Source organism: Vanacampus margaritifer, chromosome 6 (genome assembly GCF_051991255.1).
Source record: "Vanacampus margaritifer isolate UIUO_Vmar chromosome 6, RoL_Vmar_1.0, whole genome shotgun sequence".
NCBI lineage: Eukaryota > Metazoa > Chordata > Actinopteri > Syngnathiformes > Syngnathidae > Vanacampus > Vanacampus margaritifer.
This window is the reverse complement of record NC_135437.1, coordinates 27,161,372-27,181,929: the sequence shown is the minus strand read 5'-3', so window position 1 is coordinate 27,181,929 and position 20,558 is coordinate 27,161,372. Positions and strand designations below refer to the sequence as shown.

The window sequence follows — 20,558 nt, the reverse complement described above, 5'->3', positions numbered from 1 at the left end:
ATAGGATTTTACTAAACGTTATTTAATGTTTTTGGCAGTCAAAGAGTTAAACAATCATCATGCCTGATCTCCATTGAGACTCGAGTACACTCAGTATTGAAAAGATTAACTCCACAAATATATTTTGAAAATTTAGCCCGCAAAAAACAATTTCACTTAGTGACATGAAATTTGGTGGGCATATCTACCATGAGTTGACCCACAAAAAAGTCTTAAGAACCCATGCCAAAAAAGAAACAGGAAGTCTGCTGTTTTGGTTTGAAGCGGCCATTTTAGTGAATATTTTCTTAAATAACAAGCATCAGGGACAAACTGCATTCGAACTGACACATGTTGTTTGATCTTTAAAACTGACAATGGATGGATGTGCTGTTATAGTATTCAAAAAAAGAAAAGGTATGACATGTTTTTATAATGCAGTGGATGTGTTGGTGTCAAGGCACCTGTAGCCTCCCGCCTGCACTCCAGTGTGTCCTTCATGGGAATACATCAGCATAAATCCATATCGCAAGCTCGTTAGTTGCGCTCGGCCCATATTGTCGTGCCTCTCGTCCCGTTTGTTTTGCCTATTATTAATTACCTCAGCTTCATACGAAAGGATTTCTCATTTTGGACGGTCATTAGAAACACATTACCGCACCGCTGATGCAACGCGACTTATTTACTCTGCAACCATTCCCTCTCCCCGTGCTGCCTTTGAGGCCCCGAATCAAGCCTGGGAAAGCGGGGACACGGCTCAAGTCGCCCTGAGGGGCGGGGGGAGGATAAACATCGGCGTCACGGCAAACAAAGCGCATCAGTTCTGCTGTGAGCGGCGGCGTGAAATGGCTTTCTGGGTTCGCCTTTGCAGCCCTCAACAGGGCCAATCGCGTTATATCACCGTCCGCTTGCAAGTTTTTTTTCTTTTAGCTCACCGTACAGCACAACATCGCCTTCAAGTGTTCTTCTGACCTCGCCGCGCTGGTGAATACAAGAGGTTAGCATTGTCGCTTTATGTCGAGGAAAGGCGTGCATGCGCCTGAATGTGTGTATTGTTCTGTTGTGCAGTCAGTCATGCTAATAAAGAAAGCACAGCATCATTCAGTAGTACAGTTAGCTTTTCCCAGGGATGTGATTTGACCTAAGTGAAATTATCTGAAAATTTAGCCGGGGGTCTGGGGGCCGCTGGCACCCAGCTAGGTCCATTCAAAAACATTGGACTGCCTTTGCTTTTAAAAACTATCACTGAAATATCATCATATCTAACTATTGTGATTACTAAGTTAACACATAAATAATGTTGAAGAGTTCAAATTTCATGAACAAATAATTGTATCATGACCAAATGAAAAGTAACTCATATTAGAGCATACCACAAATGTCTTTGTTATAGCAGAAGATGTTATCTGTCGGAGTCATGTGCATACACAATGAACTACTAAAAAAAAAAAAAAAAAAAAAAAAAAATCAGAATTTTTTTTTTTTGGGGGGGGAGATAAAAAAAGCGGAATTCCGCGAATTAGCGGAAAAATCACATCCCTGTTTTCCATATCAAAACATATATTTGGGTAGGCGAAAATAAGCGTGAGCTTCAGCCTATGCCTTTACAGTCTGTATGTTTCTTTTTATGACTGGCCTGTGTGTTGTATTTTTGAGAAAAAAAACTTGTCACTTTCTAAAAACGCAAATTTGCGAGAGAGAAAACCCCACTGGTCACACCATTCTTTTGGGCTCAAGAACCATTTTTAACCACAACATCCAATAATCCAATAATAATATAACATCACTTTTGGCAGTCAAAACTATGACGGTGTATTAGGGCCACGTATAAATATAAATTATACAATATTCCGGGAGGGGGAAAACACGTAAATTTGCCACTTTATAAAGTGGCTAATTTGCGACTTAACAAAGTGGCAGATTTGCAAGAAAAAAACTCAGAAACCTACAAGAAATACACGTGGCGTATAACTCGGATGTTTGTGCCAAAACTTTTCGGTCGGGTTTTAAAATAAGGAGGTAGTAATTACTTTAGCAGAGATTAACCATATTATGTTAAGCATTCGCACTTTGAAAGCGTTGGGTACTGCCAGCGACGAAGACGCCTCGCGAAGATCCACACCCTGAGGATCAAGTATTTAAGTTAATTTGTTCAAATGTATATTTACTTGTATATTTATGTTTCCAGAATTATTATTTACACATTCATACATTTTGTACACGTAGCTAAGTTGACGTGTTGAATCTGCTGCTCTCCGTCATTAAATTGCATTTACCTAAAGTATGCTAGCTTCTGATTGGTTAGTTAGTGTTTAGTCAGCTGATAGGGGATCAGGAAGTGTTGTCAAGTAAAGTATAAATTTCCATCCTACCTTTTTTTCTTGCTAATTTACCACTATAAAGTTACTTACCACTTAGCCAAAGATATAAAGAATTTTTTTCTTGGTCATTTTGGCTCTTGTCTTCACGGGTCCTTCAAAGACAAAATTGTCGTAAAGATTTCGTCGGATTGCTACCATATTCAAACCTCGTGTAATGGACAGGTAGATGCCGGATGACAGATGTGTGTTCAGAGTTCAGTTACTCGCCATAAAACATGAAACTGTAATATTGCTCCACAAAATCAGAAGCTATTTTTCGTTTATAAAAACCTACCAATAAGCCAAGCCAAGTGTGAAATTCATTTTAGTATCAGTTACTGCTAGAACTGTCATCGAGTTCTGAGCCGTTTTCTAAACAACGGACTCAATTATGACTTAATTATATTTGTTTAAGAGTTTTTATTGTTTCCAATTAGCAACTATAGACTGCTTAAATGCTCTTTACACTTGTGCGACCATTAACCATGCTGAAATTAATTAAACCATCGCTTGTACAGTTAATAAAGGTTTTATGGTGAGTTGAAACAGCAGGATGTGAATGAAGCCCGGTACCGTATATTTAGCCTTGTCAACATATGTATGTGTGAAAATGTGTGAGAAAAGAAACAAGGCATTTGTGTGGCAGTGAGACTACACAATGAGTGACAGAATTGCTGTCTATTCTGGATAATGAGATAAAAAAAAATAAAATAAAGTTTAAAGATCGTTTCAGAGCTAGAGATTCAGGAACATGAACAATTGTAGATAAATAACTATATATATTATTTTATTTATTTTTTTTAATATATATTTACATGCCATTATATTGTCATTATTAGAATTATATTGAGGCAGCCCTTCATGTTCTCCCACTATTTGCATGGATTTTCTCCACGGACTCTGGCTTCTTCTACATTCCAATAACATGCACGTTGGCTTAAATAAAGACTGTAAATTGTTTATAGGTGTGATTGTGATCATGTGGTTGTTTGTTTATATGTGGCCTGAAATTGGTTGGTCCACAGTGCTTCTAGTCCAAAATCAGCTGGAATAGACCTCATGGATGAGGACTCACGAGTCGAACATGGATGAATAAAAATTGTTTTGAAAGCACAGCACGCACTAAAATTGTAGGGGTGGGAATCTTTGACTCACGATTCGATTCCGGGTTTTGTATCTGCGATTTGAATTCAGAATAGATTTTCGATTTCGTATGATTTTTGATTCAAAATGATTCGATTGGCAATGCTTTCTGCTTCCAATGTGGCTACAACTTAACAGCGTATTAGAAGTGTTATATGCTATTTCTTTTATTTTTATCACACAAAAACAAATACACGTTTAACAGAATTTGAAGAGAAATGTTTTTGTTTTAATTGCAAGCAGTTTTTTTCTGTTCCAGACCATTGAAAGCATGCAATTGCCATTCAATGTGATTCATTGACATTCTTTTTTTTTTTTTTAACCTGTTTTCCACTAGAATTCTCAAGAAAGCAGCAACAATATGAAAAGTACAAGTTATCCAATGCACCCTTGATTCTCATCTCAACCTTGGTTTTTACATATTTAATATTGTTTTTCACGCCGAAGAGCGTGCTGATTCCTTGCAGCATCCTACACAGTTCTTGTGTAGCCTTCCTACTTTTTTTAGTCTAAGTAGCCTTATTCAATCAATACCCCAAGTAGAAATAAATTGTAGTGCATTTGATTCATTTAATTGAGGGAGACGTGCAAATCACAACATAGAGTTGGCTGCCGTGCACTAATATTATAATCAATGATGCAGAGGGAGAAAGCACGTTGGACTCCTCAGGGGGCTCACTTCTTTTCAGCATATACAAGTTTGCCTACAGGCAAAGTCAACGCCAGATAGGATAGGACATCTATTTGTACAGAAATGATACAATTGCTTGTTTGGCCTTGGTGGAGGTCTGGTCTCCTGTTGGGAATGCTATTATGTTGGATGATACATATTATATGTTCCGGTTCAAGGTAGTAAGGTTGTCATCTGTGCAAATGTTGGCTGTACTCAAAGAAGAAAAGCTTGTAACACAATAAGTTAACGTATTCAAATGATATTACGGCTGAGGTAAAGACATGACGGTTGGTGAGTTGGCGTGCAGCGTGAGGAAAATTGACAAAATGTATCATTTGTAAATAAATGAAGAGGCCTTCTTAAAAAGTCGATTAACTTAGTTTGATACCTTTCTAAATATCTTTCCATTGCTTGGCAGAAAATGAAAAGCGAGGTCCATATTCCCTCCTGACACTTCATCGGCAATCCAACATGTCCACCTCGCGCATGTACATCATGTCCTTTTCATCGAAGTGACTGGGCGGAAAGTTGACGGATAAATGCTAGTTTTCGCCCTCCACGCCATTGTAAACCATTAATGCTGCACCAATAATTTCCTGCCGCAGGGGGGGAGTGTTCAGAGAGAGTCATGTGACGTCAGAATCTCTACAGTGACAAGTCTTGATCAATTATTAGTAGAATAAACTCATTAGCGATGGATGGATGGATGGAGGTCCATATTCTTACATCTTGACACTTTTAAACAAACATACCGACATTTATGTATCATAGAAAATTGACATTAATTTAACACATTTTTAAGGAAACAGACTTTTTCACTAAAGCAACCCCCTTCGCTCCTGACTAATTTTGCCAGGTCCACAGAATATTGTGTTCTATTGCTATAAAAACATGGAACCTACCAAAAGAAAGATTAGAGTCTCTTTTTTCATCAGGAAAAAAAAAGGATATTTGTATCGGTTTCCGTTTTGCAGTAATTTTTCATCATTATTCATGTTGCAACATATCTGATCTCTTATACTCTGCTGCCACCTGCTGGCCGTTTTTGGTAATAACTACCATTGCTTTATGCCACCTCTTTATGTCAGAAGCGGTAACAAAGCCTTCTGTATGCTCTAGCATAAATAAAATTAAAAAAAAACATAAAACACATATAAATACGCTTCATGGAGTGAAGGACACAGTATTAAATAACTTATTTATACGTTTTTGGATTTGAATGAGTTGGCATTTGGCCCCATATGAACAGGCTGCCCAGGAATTCACGTGCCTCCACACACTTGTAAAGTGATGCAACACAGTCCAACCTCCGTTCATCTTCTTTTTTTTTTCTTTTTTTTTGCTCATGATAACAAGACAGGAACAAGAACTGCCTGAAATCCCCTCGCCGCCAATACCATAAAAAAAAAAAACTGATTCAATTTCAAAACATTTCAAGCACAAACTTATGAGGCCAAGTAGTGTTGAGTGGATCAATATTGAAATGCTAGTCCAATACAAGCCTTCCTGATACTGGAATCAACTAATCAGTAATTTGTTATAGCAATTAACTTTGACGACTTTTTACTTTTACTGCCTACATTTGAAAACACACGTGTATCTTCACGTTTTACTGTGCGCACAAAAAAAATGGGCTTGTTACTTTTTTCCACCTCCTGCAGATAATGGCATGGCATAAAAAGAGATGAATAAAGAACGCTCAAGTCATCAGTTGCCAGTCTATTCTCAGACACGGACTATTCATAGACAAGAAAGGACTAGTCATAGATATTCTTGCACTTTTTATCTTCATGATAGTATACACATTTGCATAGGTTGTTGTGGACAAATATTTTTGCTTCCTCTGCATTTCGTTTGGGACATTTATGGCATCACCCATCATTGACTGCCAGCTCTATTCGTTGAAAAGGCCAATGGTATAAAACCTGTTAAGATTGTTTCTTATATGAGGAGGATGAAGAAAGAACAGTTGATACTTGATATTGGCATATTGATACTGTAGCGCTTTGGGCTGATGGTTTGATGTGCCATTTTGCTGGTTTGATCCCTCTGCGGGGTGCGCTTAAAAGCTCCCCTTCCGCTCTCGTGTGTGTCCCAACAGCGCCTTTGTCGAATGCAATCTGTGAGCATCTCATAAGTTATTTATACGTCACCTGTGCATGTTTGGATCTTGGATCCGTGTGTGCGTGTGCTTACCTACACGGTGTGTGTATGTGTGCTATCTCGGAAAGCAAGGGATTGAGGAGACGTGGTTGTTAAAAATCCACAGCGCCCTCTAGCTTCTGCTGTGTGAAATGCTACATATGCAGTGTGTGTGTGTGTGTGTGTGTGTGTGTGTGTGTGTGTGTGTGTGTGTGTGTGCGTGTGTGTGCGTGCGTGTGTGCAGCCTGATCCAACTCCCAGTTGCCAGCGCATTTATCATGATTTAAATCACTGATGGTGACCTGAAAAAAAAGCCAAAATTAAAGACCACAGTCTGAGAGAAACTTTTACTATGGGAACTTCTACCAATTCTAACTATAGCGAATTTAAAATAAAGCTACCTGGTGACCTAGATGGTTAATGCTATCTATCTATTTATCTATCTATCTAGCTAGCTAGCTAGTTAGCTAGCGTATCTATCTATCTAGCTGGCTAGCGTATCTATCTATCTATCCAGCTAGTATATCTATCTATCTATCCAGCTAGCGTATCTATCTATCTAGCTGGCTAGCGTATCTATCTATCTATCCAGCTAGTATATCTATCTATCTATCCAGCTAGCGTATCCATCTATCCAGCTAGCGTATCCATCTATCCATCCAGCCATCCATCTATCTATCTAGATTTCAAAGCCTATAGATATGCTAGCACCAATTGCTAATGAATTTAGTCTACGAATAATTGATCAAGACGTTTTACAACACTTCCGTCCATTAAGTACAAACAAAACTACACTTTAAAAACAATTCCCAAATGAAGTTCTCTTACAATACGAAAATACATTTGGTCTAAATATCCTCAAAAGCAACAAATAATTAACAGCTTGACACGGTTGACCTGAGAAAGTACATTCATTGCTATGACATTAAATATTTAGCCAATGAAAAGCATTGTGTTCTAGCAGCTAGTGTGGCTTCCATTTCTATAAAAGGTGCGCTTTTTATAAAGACATCATCTGTTAACACCTACTTGCTCCATAACTTGGCATGTGGATTTGTGGGCCAGCTGAAATGTTTAATAACACAGTGTGCAATGTGTTGAAAAGGACAAATTTATTCAGGTTCGAGAGAAAAGTTGTTTTCCTCCGTGACACCGAGAACTGCAGAGCTTTGAGTTTGACCCCGATGTGCTCTCTAGCTAAAAGACGTTATATCGATAGGGTGACCAGACATAATATTTTTTCCAACCACAGCCAGTGATCGAATTGAAGCAATGGCAGCAAATTTGCAGCTTGCCATTTCCAAAGTTGTATATTACAGTTTGTACCCACATTCATTTATTTTCTGAAAATGTTGATGCGCACGTTAACTAATAACATGTGCGCCAAGCTCCTTCACATCTTTGGCAAGAAACGCATCGAAACTCCTTCTGCCATTCTCTCGAGCCAGCGTTGATTGCTCTCATTGACTCGATTCATATCCTCGTCGCAGATTCCCCTCTCGACTCGCGCCACAAGTGGGTGGAGAAGGATGAAGTACCGGGCACAAGTGCAACTTCTTTCTGGGTCAATTGGCCTTTAAATTGAGGTTCGGGTTGGAATGAGCTCCTTTCGTCCTTTAAATATTTATGAAGGATTTATAAGTCCTATGAGAAACAAGGAGCAGATATTGCGTAAAGAGGGGGTGTCTAAACTTGTTCTTGCACGGGTCGCAGTAAAAAAAAATCGAAGGCCACATTCTTCACTTTTAAATGTTTCAACGTGCTTTCTATTCATTTATTACATCCCAGATTGGATTTCTGTAATGCGCTTAATTTTGGAGTCCGCCAGTTATCTTTTCAACATCTCCAATTGTCTCATTGCTGCTCACCTTTTAACTGGATTATATACTTAGACTGGATTATATAACTCAGATTCTGGCCTCCTTCCACCGGTTGCCTGTGCAACAGTTCAGCTGCCTCTGTAGGTACCCTAATTAGAAGCGCCGATGGGTTAAAACATTTTTAACTCAATTTCACAGTACGGCCTTTTAGTCATTTTAAGAACCTGATTTTATTTCTCTACTTTTAAATGTGTTAAGAAGTAGGGGTGTCAGGCGATTAAAATTTTTAATCGTAATTAATCACATGACTTCAATAGTTAACTAACAATTATGCACACATTGTATAGCTGTTCTAAATGTACCAATAAAATGTACAATACAATATTTTATATACTCTTGTTAACACAAAAGTGAACTTTTTTTTAAACTAATAGAGATATGGCTGCATCTTTTAGTAAGTGATACAGTAATTTCATAATAATTCATAAAATTGAGTTAAAATTAAAAAGATGAAGATATTGATTTGTGTTGAGGTCATTTTTCTGCCACTAGATGACATAATTGCATTTGTAAGACATTGATGACAGCTCAGTGCATTTTCCCCCCTAATCTTTAACATGAAGTAACTTGTGAAATTCTGCAAATTTTTAAAATTGTAAAATACAGCTTGACTCCAGTCTCCACAAATATATGCATTATTATTACTGCTAAATTTTGACGTGGACGTGTCTGCTGCGTTGCAACTGGAATTCCTGAAGTACAGGCATTGCAAGTAAGGGGCGGTTATTAATCACACGTTCAAAAAAAATAAATAGTGGTGTTACATGTTTAAATGTCAAAAATACGAACTTTTGGTATTCTGGTGAGCTACTTTTATTTTATCGGCATTGCTTCTGAATGTTGTTAGCGTTATTGGCATATGGTGTTGATAAAGCACTGTGCAGTCCATTTACCATTTGCTTGTGTATGAAAATGTGCTATATAAATAAAGCTGCCTTGCCTAGCTTAAAATACAATTAGTCTAAAATACATTTAGTAAACGCCCAAATTAGGATTCTTCAGCCTTGGTGGAGGTCTACTGATATAGATTAAGGCTTTTAGAATGCCCCCTCTAAAAGCCGTAATCTGTATTTCTAATCCGTGCTCGCGGCCAGGATTGTTCCGCGTGGCTGTGAGCGGCGAGTATTAATATCAAGGAACAAGATGGCGGGTGTTTGGTGACGGCAGATGGCGTGTTTTGCTTCAGTCTACGTCTCAGCTGTTGCCTCACATTCCGCACTTGTCAGATGAGGAGGAAAAGAACACACCTTCTGTCTCTCACTCTCGCCGCCCTCTGACTTTTCTTGCTTCTTCTCCTTCTCCACGTGGAGCGCAGGAGACCTCACGTGGCAAGAGACCCCGCCGGCATCCCTTCCCCACCCTATGCTGAGCTGCAGTCTACCCGTCAGAAAATCGCAGGGCAGACGTGCTAACCACGAGGTCACCTGGCTGACCTTGCCGTGCAACATAAACATGAGTGTGTGTAAAAAAATAAAAAATAAAATAGGAGCGTGTCTTGATGCCGCAAAAGTGGTGTTGCAAATGCATGATAGGCTGATGGTTGCTATAGAAACACATTCCCTCAGCCGCTCTGGCTGCTGACAGCATCTTACATTTAATCTATGTTGTGCGCAATATACTGCAAGATGAGACCGTGGCAGAATCTTTTTTCTTTTTTTATAATTAAGGTTTATGCATATTTAAAAATGCTAAACTATTCATTTTCTTTACTTTTCATTGTTTTTGTGCATTTTTTTTAACTTTGGAATATTATTAACCAGGAAATTATTTTAGTTTTATTAAGGTTTTTTTTTAGACCGATACTAGTATGAGTACTCAACTCTTAACGTAGTCACTGATGCTAAATACAGATACCACTAGTACTTTTGATAAATAAAATTTCTCCAAGAAAGCAATGACAGATAAAGACTTAAATATGATCCCATATATAGCATTTCCTTAAAATTGCATGAATTAATGGCAATTTTCTATTTTTCAAATTTTCCTTGATCGTAAAAAGGACACAAAAGTGAGTACCCATGTCTTGAAATAAGGGCTGGTATCGTCTCGATATCGACAGCTGGTATCTTTGCTTGCTGCTTTTAAATAAATTAAAAATACTTTATAACACTAAACGTTTTTGTATACTTGCTCTAGCAAGTATACTTTTCACAATTAATACAAAAGTAGTTCTAATCAATACATTCTGAGCTGCATTAAATTAGTACTGTTGTTTAAATTCCAGCTTTTATTTTAATAACACATTTCCACGGGTTGAATTGCATCAGGGTCGAAGCATAATTCATTTTTATTTTTGAGCCGGCCAAAGAAACAAATGGCCAGTGGCACTTTGAAAATGAATATTAATTCATGCTGAATGGATAAATAAAATATTACTTTCATTTTTTTTTCATTATTTACCTGGATTTTGTCTCTACCAGTAAACTGTACCTGTGGGTACAAAGTCTGGGTCTGTTGGGTCCAGGGGGGGTATTTCTCATCTCCAATTCTGAAGCTTGCTGTTTTCTTAAATGTTTGCATTAATGTGCAATATTTCTGCAATATTTGACCTCCAGATCGTCAATGTATCGTTTGCAAAACCACCCGAGGCTCAACTTCCTCTCAGGTCCATCTTTTCCGAGCTGCTCGTGTGTTTGCTGCTGCTGGCTGAAACTACTTGCTTGTTAACTGGGCACTGCTGAGTCACGTGACCAGGACATGACATCAAAGCAAAAGTGTGGCTGCGCTGTGACCGCCTGGAGCGCCACTGAACAAACAAATGCAGTCAGCTAAGTTATCTTTTTGATAAAAAAAAAAGAAAGAGAAAGAGTACATAGTAACTCAAGTATCAATCTCATGGCACTAATATTGATTAGTATCGGCACCAGCACTGGTATCGATAGTATCGATATTTGGATCGATTCGTCCACCACCAAATGAGCCTCGGTTCGGTTCAGATCGTGGTTCGGATTTGTTGGTGGAAAGTGCGCATTCACACGAAAGCAACTTAATCAGTCCACATTCGCTATAATAGCAGCAGAGGAAGTTGAAACCCCTTGTGGATCATGTAAGTCGCATGTATGGGAGCATTTTGGCAACTTGGGGTGAAATTAGTCCTCAAATTAATGATACAGGATTTTTTTTCTGCCTCTTCTCCCAACCAGAAAGTAAAAACCCTGCCACAGTTTGGCTTTAGCCCCAGGTATTAGCTAGTGAGCTCCTTAGCTAGCTCCCTGGGTGCTCGGTTACCTGCTAGGGTGCTAGCTAGCTAGCTAGCATCAGGGGCTAAAGCCAAACTGTGGCAGGGTTTTTACTTTTTGGACCGGGATTTGCCACCTCTGCTCCCTCAGACATGTCAAAGAAGCTGAAACAACATGCGCCTACGCTAAGGCTAACTTCAAAATAAAGTTCACCAAATAATACATCGACGGCAATAGCAAATAGCCTTAGTAGACTTTTACTTTGAAGTTGGCCCACGTCGCGGCGTGATGGCTAGCTTGACTTCCCTTAAGACGTTTTAAGATTTCTTTATTGTAGTTGTGATTGACATTAAAGTTGCAACAGAACGCTATCCTAATTTACCGCTAATCAATTACGGCGTCATTGTATGATACGGTAGAAGTCTCTGACGTAAGTGACTACTGCCTAGCGGCTAGCTGTTAGCATTAACTAGGAGTGCCTGGCTGGTAGCTGTAAATGAGTTTGACAGTTGGCTTACTTGAATTCTTTTTCAATATAGGCTACTTTGTAATTCACTCGCCATGTTTAAATGAAGAGAATGTGCCTTAAATTGCACAAAAAAAAAGATGAATAGAACTTTGTCTTCATTTAAATTATAAAACACTTTTGCCCATTAAAAAAGAAAAACATTGAACTCAAAATGTCAAACATAGCCGTTTAGATTTTAGGAACACAACTATATTAGGTATTAGGTAATACTTGCTTAAATGAATACCTTGTTATTTTACACAGGGACCATGTATAAAATAAGAATGTTTGTGCCTCATATTGCACTTAAAGTTGTGTTCCTAAATCCTAAAAAGCTGTAATTAGCCATTTTGAATTTATTTTTCTGCGGGGGGCCATAATTTAAATGCGTTTTACAAAATAAATGAAGACAAAGTACTATAAAAAACAAACCGTTACTTTTGTGATGCGTTGCACCACTACAGTAGTTCCAATGATCTGATTTGGGCATGCTTACGAGCGTTTTCTACTGGTTCCTCCCGTAATCCATAAACATGTATATTAAGCCTGCTGACCGATGACGGCAGCCACACGACGGTTTGTTACAACTCCACCGGGCAGCATTACCTTGCTCAATATAAAACCATGATATCGATTAGTGGATCGTTAAACTGTTCTGTCCTCTGTCACTAAATGCAAAACGAGATACGCTTGCAAAATAACTTGAGCGAGGCCACTCCCGCGCCGCGTTCAATACCGCCGACTTCATCTGCTGTCCCGCCGACGCCATGGGAACGGCTAATCAAGTTTGGTGAGCTATTGTCTCGGAACCGCGGGTGCCTGCCTGGTAATTGGAAATGAGTGAGTGCCTTGCGCTGAAGACGATCCAGAGATGCCAGGCAGGTTAGTGTGTGCGCGTGTGTGTGTGTGTGTACGTGCATCAGTCCAGTAGATTTGTCAAGGGGAGGCTGCTGGTGGAAGACGCTACCTGTGAGACTTTTCAATCCCCAGAGTGTTCATCTGTTGTGATGGCGATCAATGTCTGGCTGCTGTCTTGAGAAACTTTTGCTCTGTCACCACTTCTGTACCCAAAAAACACACACACACACACATCGTCACACTGACGGACATATTGAATTCCTCAAAGAGACTCCCTACTCTCCCCTGGTTAGATTTTCACAGTGTAAATATTAGGACTGAGTATCGATTCTAATTTCCTGAATCAATTCGATTTCGATTCACAATAGCTCACTTTGAATCAATTTTTCCAGTTTCGATTCACTTCACTTTAATACGAAATTGATTAATTATGGTGCATCAATTTTTCTTAAATATCAAGGACATAATAAAAAAACTCCATAGATATTAAATTCCAAGTGTGAAATTAGCCAACCAACAATGGCTAAAAGGTAAGCAAAGCTGCACTGAAATGGATGCACAGATTAGTGCTAATGACACAGGGGCAAACTTTTTATGTATTGGGGGGGGGGATCCAGGAAAAGATAAGTGCCAACATCACGACACTCTCTCCCTTCCTTTTCCGGCTCGGCAGCTGACCGGCCTTTAGTCCGGAACAAGAAGATCTTTTCTGATGGGACTGAGGGTCCTTTGACATTCGCTATCCTCTTATCCCACTCCATTTTGTGTGTGCGTGTGTATACGTGCATGTGGGTGAATGACAAACAGTGTCAACAAATGCTGGAGCGATGCAAGGTAACCATGGCGACAGCCTCATAATCAAACCACGGTCATCAGCCTCCTATTTTGATTGATGCTAGTGATATTGACTATCCGATATTATTGGTTTGGCAGATTACTGCCAAAATGTAATTGTCTTGATACGATTATGTGATCGGAAATTGGGGCAGTTGATCAGTATGGGGTGAAAAAGATTGGATTTTTGAATTTTCTTAATTTCTTAAGTCAAGAATTAAATATTTTGTTTACTTGAGTTTAACTACTGCTGATGTAAAAATAATTCCTTACCTTTATTAGAAAAATAAGATCATTAAGACAATTTGGATGTGCTTTTTTTTTTTTTAAATGTTGACACCCCCAAAATTAGTGCGTTAATTTTGAGTTCATTTAAAGTTCCTAAAATGCCACAATTTTTTTTAATGCGCGATTAATGACTGCAAGTTATTTCATGTTAAAGATTAGATAACTCTTAATGAAAAGAAAAATGCACTGAGCTGTCACCAATGTCTTACAAATGCAATTATGCCATCTTGTGGCAGAAAAATTATCTCAACACAAATCAATATCACACTCGTTTTTTTACAGTAAAGTACATATTTTAATTTAACTCAATTTTATGAATTATTATGAAATTACTGTATCACTTACTAAAAGATGCAGCCATATTTCAATGGGCTTAACATTTTTTCCCACTTTTATGCCAGCAAGTGTATGAAAACTTCTATTGTACATTTAGAACAGATATAAAATTTGCGATTAATCATGAGTTAACTATCGAAAGTCATGCGATTAACTATGATTAAAAATTCTAATTGCCTGATACCCCGACTTTTTTTTCCTTTGTAATGAATTGCCAAGGTATCGGCTTGAGACTTGGTATCGGCAGATATTTCAAATCAAATGACTGCGGACTCAGACTTGGGTGCAAAAAAATGTGATTGGGGCATCTCTAGTTTTATTACATTGTTACTTTTCATGTGATCGACGCCGATTTCGGTTGATCGGTATCAGCTGAAAAAGATTGGATTTTGGAATTTTCGTAATTTTTTAAATAAAAAATAAAATATTTTATTTACGTACTTGACTTTGAACCACAGCTGACTTGCAGCCATATAAAAAGTTAGAATGGGAGAGATTTATTCGGATAATAATAATAACAAAAGAAAATATATGAGAATTTGGATGCAAATGCATCAGATCAAAACTCATATCAAATGACTCTGACTTAGACTTGGGTGCAAACAAACGTGATCGAGACATCTCTAGTTCTATTACAAACTAATGCATATCATTGTGAACTGAGTCGAGCTGTACAGCTTGCTGGAAAGGGGTTTGATATGACGACCTTGGCAGAGGTATGCGCTCTGGGAGCGCTCTACTAAATTACACGAGCATCTTTCCACCTCTCCATCCCACTTGACTCTCCCTCCGTCCTCCTCCAGCTGTCACTTCTGCCGGCTGGTCTCATCGGACGGGCCTTCCGGTCTACTTTTAATTGACTCGCCGTGACATGCAGCTGAGGCGACGGGAGCGAGCGGTCAACTTTCGGCCCGGTCGATATGTACCCGCGTGGAGGCCTTCCAATACCAACTGGCCTCTGCAGAGTCAACAATGAGCGGCTGCCAGGTGTGCCAAGTAAACAAATGGCTTTGCTGGGGGTGGGAAATGAGCCTCTCCATATTTTCTACTCGGCCTTGTGCAGATTCAGGACTTTATTAAAAATATGCCATATTTTGCTCAGGGTCATCTAGAGTTGATTTAACATGAGATTTACGTTGTTGAGTTCACAATAAGGCAGCACCTAATTGTTAACATCTGCCTCAAAGTGCAGGCAGGTTCAAATCGTTGCTGCTGAGCTGCTTGGGAGACAATCACCATATGCCACCAAAAATATTAAGGAAAAAAATCGTAATTGACAGCTACTCTTGTCAATGTCAGTGAATGTGTTAATACATAGCCAATATGAATTTCAGTCCAATTTAGAGCTGTCAAAAGTTATCGATTAATCGACAAGTAATTGATTATCAAAGTAATTGACAACTATTTTAATAATCAATCGCTTGGAGCCTTTTTTTTTTTTTTTATTATTAAAATTGTCCAAATCCTCTGATTTCAGCATATCAACAGTAATAAGCATTTACGTTTGCGCATGCGTGAAAATCAAGTAAAAAAATTAATAAAAATTGCTACCAAACAAAGCCGTGATTTGAATGGCGGTGAACGGAGTGCTGAAAGTGTTTGTGTAACTGCACACCTTAAAGCTTGCAAGCATTGTTTAAGTGACAAAACAACAGGTGCACTGCGGCTATGACTTGGTTGTGGCTATGGCTATGACTATTTTGCTGCAAAAGCATAAGGAAGCTAAGGAGGCTGCGCAAATCGACTTTGACACGGCTATCCGGTGGGCGTGGTTAGGCATATCGAGACAAGGGAAGAAACCAGGAACACATGACAAAAAGCATCAACCACAGAACAACATGAACACCCAAAACAAAAACACAACCTGCACAGAACCGAAACGTGACCATTTCTGTAGCCCTTTATGAATGAAGATTGATTATCTTCTGTGTTTAATCAAAATAAGACATTTGCAAAAAGCTGTTGTTACTAAATAATGACCAAACCGGTAACATAGTACAACATCAACCCCCCTTTTTTTAAATCACTATACGAATACGAAGTACGAAATAAACACCAATCACCGATTAATAAACAGTAATCGGGGGGGGGGGGTGCTTTTGTAAAATTATTCAATTGAATAATCGAAAGATGAATCGATTCTAAAAATATTCAATAGTGACAACACTAGTCCAATTTGGTGTCAGTATGACCTCAAGATAAAAATAAAAGTTACATTTCTGCCTTTAGTTTTAAGGCTTTGATCCAAAGAATGCGAACACAAGACATAATTTCATCTTCCATTTTTTGTATTTTGTCCCCTTGAGCTGACAGCTGCTCCAGTTGACGATATTTGAATGACTTTAACCTGCGCAAAGATACCCGGGAGACATGACATGTCAGGTCGCGACCTGAAATGCATCCAAAACATTGGCGCTAGGATGCAGCCACAGGTTAATGGGATTTGAAAATGGACTCTCTAAGCAGGGTATGTTTGTTTTTTGTTTTTTTCACTGGGGTAAACACAGGAGTGAGTCATGCACATTTGTGATGCAGATTTCATTTGGAATCTTTCTAGCGGAAAGCCGCAATAACCTCAACATGCCGCACGTGATAAATAATGCACACACCCACTCGCGCACACACACACACACACACGAGGTACTCATACGTTGAATATGTTGCAAGCAAAAATCAGTCTTCCTGGGATGAAGACAAAGAAAGGGGTGATGATGAAGATTGTGATATATCACTAAGTAGCAGTGACTGACATTATTATTATTGCACGAGCTATATGCAATTTTTGAGGCTGATGCAGATATCAAATTTGATGATTCATCTATAATGCATAAAATTGGGACTTATTGGGCTAACCTGGGACCTCGGTGATGTGTGTTAAGACACACAAAAATCCTTGCATGTTTGTATCCTTGAATTTTGAGGAAATAAATTATATACTGTAACTTGAAATAAGTGAAATAAGAATAGAATATAGTAAAATAATATAAACTGAAAAACAGTAAGAACAAATACTGACTGTTTAGAAAGAGAGAGAGTGAGAGAGAGAGATAAGTTATGATTGAATTCTATTAAAAGTTTTTCACACATTGGGGAGAATTTGTGCCTTTGGGTAGTGTTATCTTACCTGTGCGTATGTGTTCCCACAGCATTTGTGTGGGAATATTCGTTATTTGAAGGAAAAACACTCCCGAAGTTGATGCTAACTTCCGGTTAACATTTGGAATGGGATCCTCCCTTTGCTTTTAGCATTAGCGCTAGGCTAACGATATTTAAAAACCGAAGCATGATTTGCTTGTAAATAATAGTGGATGTAATTCTTATTGTCATGTGTTTAGTTTTACAGTTAACTCCAAATGAGGTGTCATTAAACAGCTTAAAGGACGCTTAGGGACAACAGAATAACCAGAATGACATACACTACACACTTGCTAGTTGCTAATGCTACGCAAGCAGAATGGTGGATTCAGGGTATTCTCATAGCGTCGGAAACTTCGGATTTATTCAATTATAACTTTTAAGGTGAAAATAATGGGCCAATTGACAAATGTTGTAATTCCCCATCACACCAAACATGCATATCAACATATTAAAACAAACACACCTACTGGTTAGTTTTCCTTACAAACTGTACAGAGTGGTGACTGTGAAGTGACATATTTGCTTTAAAGACGTCACGTTGAAAAGCAAAACGTCTTCCTAAAAGGCACTTTGTGTCAAAGAAGCAGTCAACCCGCCAGCAATTTTGACTGGGAGGTGAAAGATGAGCAAGCGTGACGTTTTCTCTCACTGCACCCGCAGCAGGTGCGCCGGCACAAATGGATTTCCGGATGAAATGGCGTTTATGGAAAAAAAAAAAATTGTGTGCTATTACGGAGGTAAGCAACGCTTTGACCTCGGCTGCGGGGTTTCGTGCCGTGTTTGACGGCAACAATAATGCATTGCTGATGGAAAAACATCATGTGGTCTTCCAGACTCTCTGGCCAAGTTGACAACAGTTGGAGGGAAAAACATTAAGCTTTTTTTTTTTTTTTTTTTTTTACTGCTGAGTTGGACTACAATACACGTTAATGTATATATTTGTATTGAAAACCATGAGGAATACCCAGAAAACACACTTCAATCCCCCCTTCAAAAGTGTACTGAATGTCCACCACAGAACAAACATATTAAGCTAATGCTAAGATTAGCATTTAGCCCCATTCTGCCTATGTTAAACAGGCTACACTAGGGTGACCAGACGTCCCATTTCAGCGAGACAGAAAAGAGGTAGGATAAGGGTGAGTGCATTGGCTTGATTAGCGCTGTCAACACAGATAGCATTTAGCATTAGCGATTGCTCCCCTAAATAACCACCAGTCGGCGAATGTGGCCGTCTTTTGACCTATCCCCCAGAATTATTTTTTATTATTATTATTTCCTGCAGAACCCGCCTTATTTGATTATTATTTTTTTTATTTTATTTTTTTTACCCGATCCCATTCTGACATTTATTTGCAATTTTTGGACACAGTCGTCAATTGTTTGCAGATTTCTGTAAGCCCGCTAACAGTAAACAAAGTAAAATGTAATCATCCAAACGATTACTTTACTGAGAACTGAAGTAACTTTTGACCTGTTTTTTTTTTTTTTATATCAGCGCATCAACGTCAAATAGTCAAGCATTTAAAACAATTTCACTAAAACAACAGTAAATATAATAATTCTTTTTTTTTTTTTTAAACAATGTCAGGAAAATTCTGCCACAAAAAGGCTCTCAAAAATTGTTATTCTGAAGTTCTTGTAGGCTGAAATGCTTCACGTAAATTAGTCGCTGTTAAAACGTCTGCAGTCTTTTCTGTGCAGGCCGCTTGATAGCGAAATTAAGTCAAACGTTGCTAATGGTTATTGGTGAACAAGAGTCATGTGACAAACCAAAACAAATAGCTCACGCAAGCAATAATAGATCAAAGTAGCAAGCAGAATATAGCGCAGTGTCACATAAGGTAAAGTTGCATTTCTTATTTACCAAAACACTCAAGGGCTGCAGGTGACGTCCGCTGTGTAGTTGCTAGCTTTTTCCGTGAGGCGCGTGCCTTTATTTTGGGACGCGGGATTCAGATGCCGCTCCAGAGGACTTACGACGATGTCATACGCCGCCGATAACTAATAAACATCAACATTGCGTGTTTGTGTGTGTGCATGCTGCATCTTTAGCGAGATTAATTAACTCGACTCCAGTCATTAGCCTCCTTTTTGAAGCTTCATATATCATCGCGTCCCCTCGCACACTCATCTTATGGAGCGACCCAACTGAGAGAATTTCTAATGAGATGATCAGATTGCATTTGTGTGTTTGCTGCTCATTTGCATGTGCGTGTGTGTTTGTGTACTTTTGTGCCGGAGAAAAATATTTTCATCAAAGAGAAGATTAACGCCAGTTTAATGATGCTGTTTAAATGGACAAAATACACACGCCTTGGGACACTTCATTAGGTACACCTGCAAGAATAACTATGAGAGATCTCGATGGTCTTTACCAACACTCAAATAACAAACCTCAATGCAGGTCTGCTTACATTGATAACATGATAGCAGGACTGTCACGTCCGTTGGGCCGCAAGTCAAGTCAGACACTGGACAAAAAACTGCTCTTATCTTAAGTCAGGTCACTCAAAATCAGGTTGTGACTTGTGTTCACTTCATTTTTGCTTGCAAGTCAAGTCAAACGCTGGACAAAAAAAACTGCTCTTATCTTAAGTCAGGTCACTCAAAATCAGGTTGTGACTTGTGTTCACTTCATTTTTGCTTGCAAGTCAAGTCAAACGCTGGACAAAAAAAAACTGCTCTTATCTTAAGTCAGGTCACTCAAAATCAGGTTGTGACTTGTGTTCACTTCATTTTTGCTTGCAAGTCAAGTCAAACGCTGGACAAAAAAACTGCTCTTATCTTAAGTCAGGTCACTCAAAATCAGGTTGTGACTTGTGTTCACTTCATTTTTGCTTGCAAGTCAAGTCAAACACTGGACAAAAAACTGCTCTTATCTTAAGTCAGGTCACTCAAAATCAGGTTGTGACTTGTGTTCACTTCATTTTTGCTTGTAAGTCAAGTCAAACACTGGACAAAAAAAAACTGTTCTTATCTTAAGTCAGGTCACTCAAAATCAGGTTGTGACTTGTGTTCACTTCATTTTTGCTTGCAAGTCAAGTCAAACACTGGACAAAAAAACTGCTCTTATCTTAAGTCAGGTCACTCAAAATCAGGTTCCCCTTTCAAATTGGCATTCTAGTCCTCAAATGAGACCTTACCTATTCTAATAAACATCTTGTAATGTCTAGAATAAAACTAAGCCTTAAGTAGAGTTAGAAGCATTTTGTATTTGGCACAACATGTGAGATGCAA

The 20,558-nt window shown here is 38.7% G+C and overlaps 1 long non-coding RNA gene across 1 annotated transcript in view; it reads right to left on the bottom strand.

The window, feature by feature from the left end:
• Positions 1-20,558, bottom strand: part of LOC144053999 (uncharacterized) — a 161,787-nt gene that overhangs the window by 121,300 nt on the left and 19,929 nt on the right. The window contains exon 3 of the long non-coding RNA XR_013294575.1: positions 12,832-12,925. This is a non-coding gene — a long non-coding RNA (uncharacterized LOC144053999). The remainder of the gene's footprint in view (positions 1-12,831; positions 12,926-20,558) is intronic.